Consider the following 7,420-nt stretch of genomic DNA (forward strand, 5'->3'; position numbering starts at 1 on the left):
GCGCAGGTGGTGCGCATCCTGCCCCGAATGCCAGCTGGTGAATCCCCCGGCCGTCCCCAGGGCTCCCTTACGGCCCCTCCCCCTGGTGGAAGCCCCCTTCGACCGCGTTGGCATGGACATTATCGGGCCATTAGAACGTTCCGCACAAGGGTATCGATTTGTGTTAGTCCTGATCGACTACGCAACCCGATACCCGGAAGCAATTCCGTTGCGCAACATCTCCGCGAAGAGTGTTGCGCAGGCGTTGTTTCATGTCGTATCGCGGGTGGGAATCCCGAAAAAAATTCTCACTGACCAGGGCACCAATTTCATGTCACGCACGATTAGAGAACTTTACGGGTTGTTGAAGGTCAAGGCCGTCCGCACAAGTGTCTATCACCCAGCCACGGACGGCTTGTGTGAGAGGTTTAACCGGACCTTAAAGTCCATGATCCGCAAGTTCGTACATGAAGATGCTCGAAATTGGCATCAATGGCTAGACCCTCTGTTGTTTGCAGTGCGGGAAGTGCCCCAGGCTTCCACGGGATTTTCCCCATTTGAGTTACTCTATGGGCGCAAGCCCAGGGGCGTCCTGGACCTCATTAAAGAAAACTGGGAGGAGGGGTCCAGTGACAGCAAAAACGAAATCCAGTACGTCATGGACCTGCGTGCAAAGCTTCACTCACTAGGGGTATTGTCACGTGAGCATTTGCACCGCGCCCAGGAGAGTCAGAGACGCCTGTACGACAGAGGGACTAGATTACGCGATCTCACCCCGGGGGACAAGGTCCTGGTACTGCTGCCCACCTCTAACACCAAATTACTCGCGAAGTGGCAAGGGCCCTTCGTGGTCACGCGGCGAGTCGGGGACGTGGATTACGAGGTAGCGCGTTCGGACAGGGGCGAAAACAAACAGGTGTACCACATCAACCTCCTGAAGAGGTGGAACGACGTGGTCCCTGTCGCGTTTGCGTCGACGCTGCCGGAGGGAGAAGAGCTCGGGCCGGAAGTCCCGGGCCCAGGTCCCACCCCTCCGGTAGGTCAGGGCGAGGACCTCTCGCGGAGTCAGGCGCGGGACGTTGCCGGCCTGCAACTCCAGTTCGCTGACGTCTTTTCGCCCCTGCCCGGTCGCACCCCGCTAATTACTCACGACATCGAGACGCAGCCCGGGTTAACGGTGCGGACACGCCCCTATAGGCTGCCCGTCCACAAACAAGATGTGGTACGGCGCGAATTAGCAACCATGTTAGAGTTGGGCGTGGTCGAGGAGTCCCACAGCGACTGGTGCAGTCCCGTCGTGCTTGTGGGGAAGCCGGACGGGTCGGTCCGATTCTGTGTGGACTATCGTAGGGTGAACGCGGTCTCAAAGTTCGACGCCTACCCAATGCCTCGGATCGACGAGCTCGTGGACCGGCTTGGCATGGCCACCTATTATACGACTCTGGACTGCACGAAGGGCTACTGGCAGATTCCGCTGTCTCCAGCAGCCCGGGAAAAAACGGCGTTCTCCACTCCGCTCGGTTTATACCAGTTCAAGGTGCTTCCGTTCGGGTTGTTCGGGGCCCCGGCCACGTTTCAGCGACTGATGGACCGGGTGTTACGGCCACACGCCGCGTATGCTGCTGCCTACATTGATGACGTGGTCATCTATAGTGGAACGTGGGAGCAGCATGTGCGGCAGGTGGCGGCCGTCCTTCAGTCGCTGAGACGAGCGGGGCTCACGGCCAACCCGAAGAAGTGCGTAATCGGGCGGAGGGAGATCCAGTATCTGGGGTACCACCTGGGGGGGGGGGAGGTCCGGCCACAGGTCGCTAAAACCACGGCGGTGGCCGCCTCCGCTCGGCCCAGAACCAAGAAGGAGGTGAGGCGGTTCTTGGGGCTGGCAGGGTACTACCGGCAGTTTGTGCCACACTTCTCGGACCTGGCCAGCCCCTTGACCGACCTCACCCGTAAGAGGGCCCCAGATACAGTCCAGTGGTCGGAGCCATGCCAGGTGTCGTTTGAGGCTATTAAAACAGCCCTCTGTGGAGAGTCGGTCCTATGCGCCCCTAACTTTGATCTCCCTTTCTCCCTGCAGACGGACGCGTCGGATAGGGGGCTGGGCGCGGTCCTGACCCAGCAGGTGGAGGGGGTCGACCGCCCGGTGCTGTACCTGAGCCGGAAACTATCGGACCGGGAGGGTCGGTACAGCACGGTGGAGAAGGAGTGTCTCGCCATCCGGTGGGCGGTCGGCGCCCTTCGCTACTACCTGTTGGGGCCCGCATTCACCCTCTACTCCGACCACGCCCTCCTCCAGTGGCTCCACTGCATGAAGGACGCCAACGCGAGGATCACCCGGTGGTACCTCGCGTTGCAGCCCTTTAACTTTCGGGTCGTGCACAGGCCTGGGGCACAAATGGCCGTGGCAGACTTCCTCTCCCGCTCCGGGGGGGGGGAGTGAGTTGGCGGCCGGATGTGACCCCGGCCGGTGTCGGGCGGTGGGGGCGTGTGGGGGGACGTGCGACGTCTGGCCTGCAGGGGGAGTATGGACAGGTTGGGAGCGCACGGGATTGGCCGGGGGGGGGGATTGAACCTGGTGACGAGCAGGTGTCTGCACTCAGGTCAATCAGGGAGGCTGTACTTATGTGCCTGTTTTCTGTTATAGTAGGAGACCCGGGAGCGAACGGACCAGGGAGGTCCGGAGCGAGCGTGACGCTGAGCTAGATTCACCGAGAGACGGCTAAATGGACCTTTTTGTTACCTTTTGAGATTTCTGTTCAGTTTGTATCGCAAAATAAACCGATCTCCTGCGGAGAGAACGACAACCCCGCCTGCTCTCATTCTTCGAACCCGTTACAGTATAACATTCAACATCTTTGGGAGAATAATATTCATGTATACATATAGAGATATGTGTAAATATTTTTTGTGTATATATGTGCATACATTTTTGGGCAACAAAAGAGAATGTTGTGCCGCAGTTTCAATGTGAAATAAAGGAAAATAATTAACGTTATATTATCTTCTCTCTCTCTCTCTCTAGAGATAGGCAGGCTCTGTATCCCTGCCTCCCTTCACATAGCTTACACACCTTCCCCTCTGCGTTTCGAAGCCTCCACTCTGCCCCCCCCCCATTCTTTTGAGTACTCACCGTTAACGATTGTACTTCGGAGTGTGAGCCTTTACTATAGGTCTCTGTTTAGATCGGGCCACAGTAGAATAATAACAAGGAGTTCCTTTCTATATTTCTATCTTTCATTTCTCCCATTCTTCCCTCCTTTCCTGAGGCCGGCACGGTCTGCATCCATAAGCGCTTAGTGTCATCAAGTAGCTCCATAGCTGACGTTCAGAGTGGCTACTATCTTATCAGCCAATCCGCTGATACCACACTAGACTGTATGCTTACATTTTTCATTCAAGTCTATTGGGATTTTGTTATTAAAGACGATGAATTACTAAAGTACGAGTCTCCCCCCTCCAGAGCCTTTACGCTCATAAACCCCCCTCCCCCCCCTCCAGGTCCCTTATGCCCGTAAATCTACCCCTCCACCCCCCCAACCTCTCCCTACACCTCTCTCTCTATGGCTGGTTTTATTAACAATAACTTCTGTTTGTAGTACCCCTTTTCATCTGAGGATCTCATAGGGCTATACACAAATATATATATATTTGTGTATATACACACAGCGCAGAGAGCAGATAGAGGGTGTGTTGAGTGTGTATTGCGATTAGGTGGTGGCCTTATGCCATAAAGTACCACATATTTCAGCTGGACAGATTGAACTCAAAGGAGTTTCTTTTATCGATTGATACGTTTGTAGTTTCCCCCACCGCCGTATATATAGTTCTTCGTAGTCTCCGTAGCCAAGCCCCCCCCCCTCACATCTTAACACCTCCCTGCTCGTTGAGAAGAGAACTATTCCCAGTTCTATCTCAACATCTCCCCCTGTACCACAAGAAGAGGACTATTATAAGTCCAACTAGGCGACTCCCTGCTTTCCAAAAAGCGAACTACTACTGCTTTCCCCACACCCAGCCCCAGAATCCCCTTAAGTGTTTTCCCCCACCAGGCAAGACCAAGTTCACCTTACAGCAATAGTGTAACCCATGGAACAGCTGTTCAAAACCCCACTTGACTTATACATACTGCAACTGACAGGATCTCATTCGTTCCTATACGCCCCCTCATGCCCCATCAACTTGTTAGGCAGGGACCTGATGGGTTCCCTGCAGATCACACTGGCCTGCGACTTAGGGAGCACCACCCTTACACACCTAGTCTGTACCCTCAAACACTCTCTCTTGATAATAGTAGTATTCATTTAGTTCAAAGAAGGAGGCCAAACCCCTTTCTATTGTTAGTCAAGTTAAGGGTTTTTTCTTATTGTTCTCTCATCCCCTCACTCCCTTCCACCCTAAACACCTAGCTATGTGTTAGAACCAGATTGTCAGTCTTTGTATTTGTTTGTGTATTTGAGTGACTGTGTGTGTGAGTGCTGAAATAAGGTGAGCCATTCCCCAGTTAATATCTACAGAACACGCACGTATTTAGGATAAATTATAATTACTGTGTTTTTGATTCACCAACATTAATTGTCTTAACAATCAGTAAAAGTTTGCATTTTTCTAAATGTATTCTCTTTTCTCTTTAGGAAGTGGCAATATAAGCAGTGAAGGATGCCCAACACTCATCATTTAAATTGTTTAAATTATTCTAAATATTCTCTCTCTCTTCAGGAAGTGGCAGCATAAGCAGTGAAGAATGCCTAACAATCACAAACATTATTTTTTTCCTGATTGCTGGACCTGTCTGTTTTTGTGTGTTTTATGTATCATGGCAGGAGTGCACTAGACACTGGTTGTGTTATGAACATTAATATTAGAGAACCAGAATGGTTAAAATAGACACGGGAATTAACTACTAAAATAATAAGTTTAATTAATAAATGTGAATGGTTTTCACCAGTGCACAAGGAGGGAGTTAGCTCAACTACTGTAATTCAATTACAACACATTCTTTGAAAATATTGGATCTAAGTGGGTAAATTTCTGCACTAATCAGCTACTGCATGCAAACAAACAGAATAACACTGCATGACATGTTCACAGGTCAATAATTGCCTCCGTTCGAGCGACTGCAATAGATATATCGTACCACCAATATGCATGCTTGATCTTGCATTCAATAATTAGAAAAGCCGGATTCCAGAACCGGAAGAGGTCCGACCCAGGGGTAATATATCATAGGAGATCCCTGTATTGGAGTGTTAGTTACATGGTGATCACAGGATTTAGGGGTAATTATCTAGACTCCATAACATGAACAATAAGCCTTTAAAGTTGTCCATAGCATGCATACCTCTCGTCCACAGAAGTCCAGGGGTAACCAGTTCTGGGGATTGTTATTAAAGAATTCTGGGGAAATCCTGCCTCACAAAAGAGGGACCGGAAGAACCCCACCCTTTAGGGGACTCTGAGGAAGCGCGGTAGAAATGCACAGTTCAACAGACCTGACGAGGTTTAAGTACCAATATGACAACACAAATTAGATATTTCCTGAGGGATAACTGTAATAAGACATTTTATTAAAAGTCTTCGTATAATCTGGAGATAATAATCGGCAATACTTGAAATTAGACTAAACAATTATGATAAAATGCTATCCAAAATCCATCCTGAGTGTGATGGAGAATCTACATGTTAGGTTTTTCTTTATGAACTTAAGTTTTGTATATAATTCTGTGTATGGTCTTGTCACCCTGTTATTCTGCAGGGTCGTTTAAAAGGTAAACCTTTGTGGTTACTGATGCGATCTGTTCTCACTTTGTTCCTTTGTTATCTTCTGTTGGTTTGGGCCTGTTTTCCTTGATCTCCTGGGGAGCGCAGAGACGCATGTGAAAAGGAACGGCCGTGACCCCTTATTTATGACATCTTAAGGAACTTCAATCAATTGATTACCATCTGGTTAACAAAGGCTTTTGGTTTTTTCGGAGACAGCTGCCCTCAAGAAACCAATCTAAGTGTATAAGCACTCCTAACTTTAGCCAGTCAGTGAACTTCTCCCTGCGAACCTTTACAGAATGAAGGGAGACACATGGCGAACTCCACCTGAGACCTCAGATTATTGTATTGTATGCCTGTTTTGTTGTTTGTTGATGCATGTTGTGATGTATCTTTCTTTGTACTTTTCTTACGAATATGTAAAGATAAAATAAAAACAAATAAAAATAATAACAAATGGAAGATAAATATACCATGTGTGCATGTCCTCCCGTGTGAGTCAGGGCCACCGAGATAATGGAGGTTACTCCCCTGGTGGAATACACGAGAGGATATTGAAAGCACACTGCAGAAAAAACAATGAGGTTAATTAGGAAATAGTCTTTATTATAATTGATTATAACATTTGTGTCGACCAATAACTTACTTAATTTTTTCTTTAGGTTCAGTTTTTGTTTTGCTTATTGTATATCACCATACCTGTTATGTGGACAGGACGAGAGGACCCAAACGCTTGACACAGGAAGGCAGAGACGGGGTGGAAAGGAAATGGGGTTTATTGGGACAAGGAATAACGACAAGCCGGGGCTAGGCAAGCAGTTGTCAGGCAGGCGAGGGTTCGGTAACAGACAGGCAGTCAGACAGGCAGGGGCTCGGCGGTAGGCGGGTAGTCAGGCAGGCAGGGATTCGTTGGCAGGCAGTCAGGCAGGCAGGGGCTCGGCGGTAGGCGGGTAGTCAGGCAGGCGAGGAGTCTGCAACGAGTAAACAGGGGCCGGACGAAGAACTACGGAAGAGGGAAGAGGGTTACTGGAAGACAGGGAAAACGGGCTGGATTTGGTTTAACGCTGGTAGGACCGATACTGACTGAGGTGTAGTAAACGACGAACTGGCACCGGCTGATTGGAGATCCCCGGCTAAAGTAGGGAACGGCGATTGCAGATTGCAGACAGGTGTGTTGAGAGGGTGAGTACCAATGGCGCCATGCGGCCACTAGATGGGAGTGTTGGACCGTGTAGCAGGACGTGGCGTAACAGTACCCCCCCCTCTACGGACGCCTCTCGGCGGACGCCCAACCACGGACGGTTGATCTCGATGGTAGCCCCGGATGAGTGAGGCATCCAGAATGTGATTCCGGGGAACCCAGGAGCGATCCTCAGGACCGTACCCCTCCCAATCGACGAGGTACTGGTGTCCCCGGCTGCGGCGCCGCACATCAAGGAGGTGCCGAACCGTCCACGCCGGGTGGTTGTCAATGATCCTGGGAGGAGGTGGAGGCGGGGTAGGGGGAGACAACGGGCTGGTGGAGACGGGCTTGACCTGGGAGACATGGAAGGTCGGATGCACAAGGAGGGATGGGGGGAGTCTGAGATGAACGGCACAGGGGTTAATGATAGTCTCGATCTCGAAGGGACCAATGAAACGGGGGGAGAATTTGGGGGGAGCTCCCTTCAAGGGAAGATCC

Source organism: Pollachius pollachius (assembly GCF_949987615.1).
Source record: "Pollachius pollachius genome assembly, chromosome: 7".
Lineage (NCBI taxonomy): Eukaryota > Metazoa > Chordata > Actinopteri > Gadiformes > Gadidae > Pollachius > Pollachius pollachius.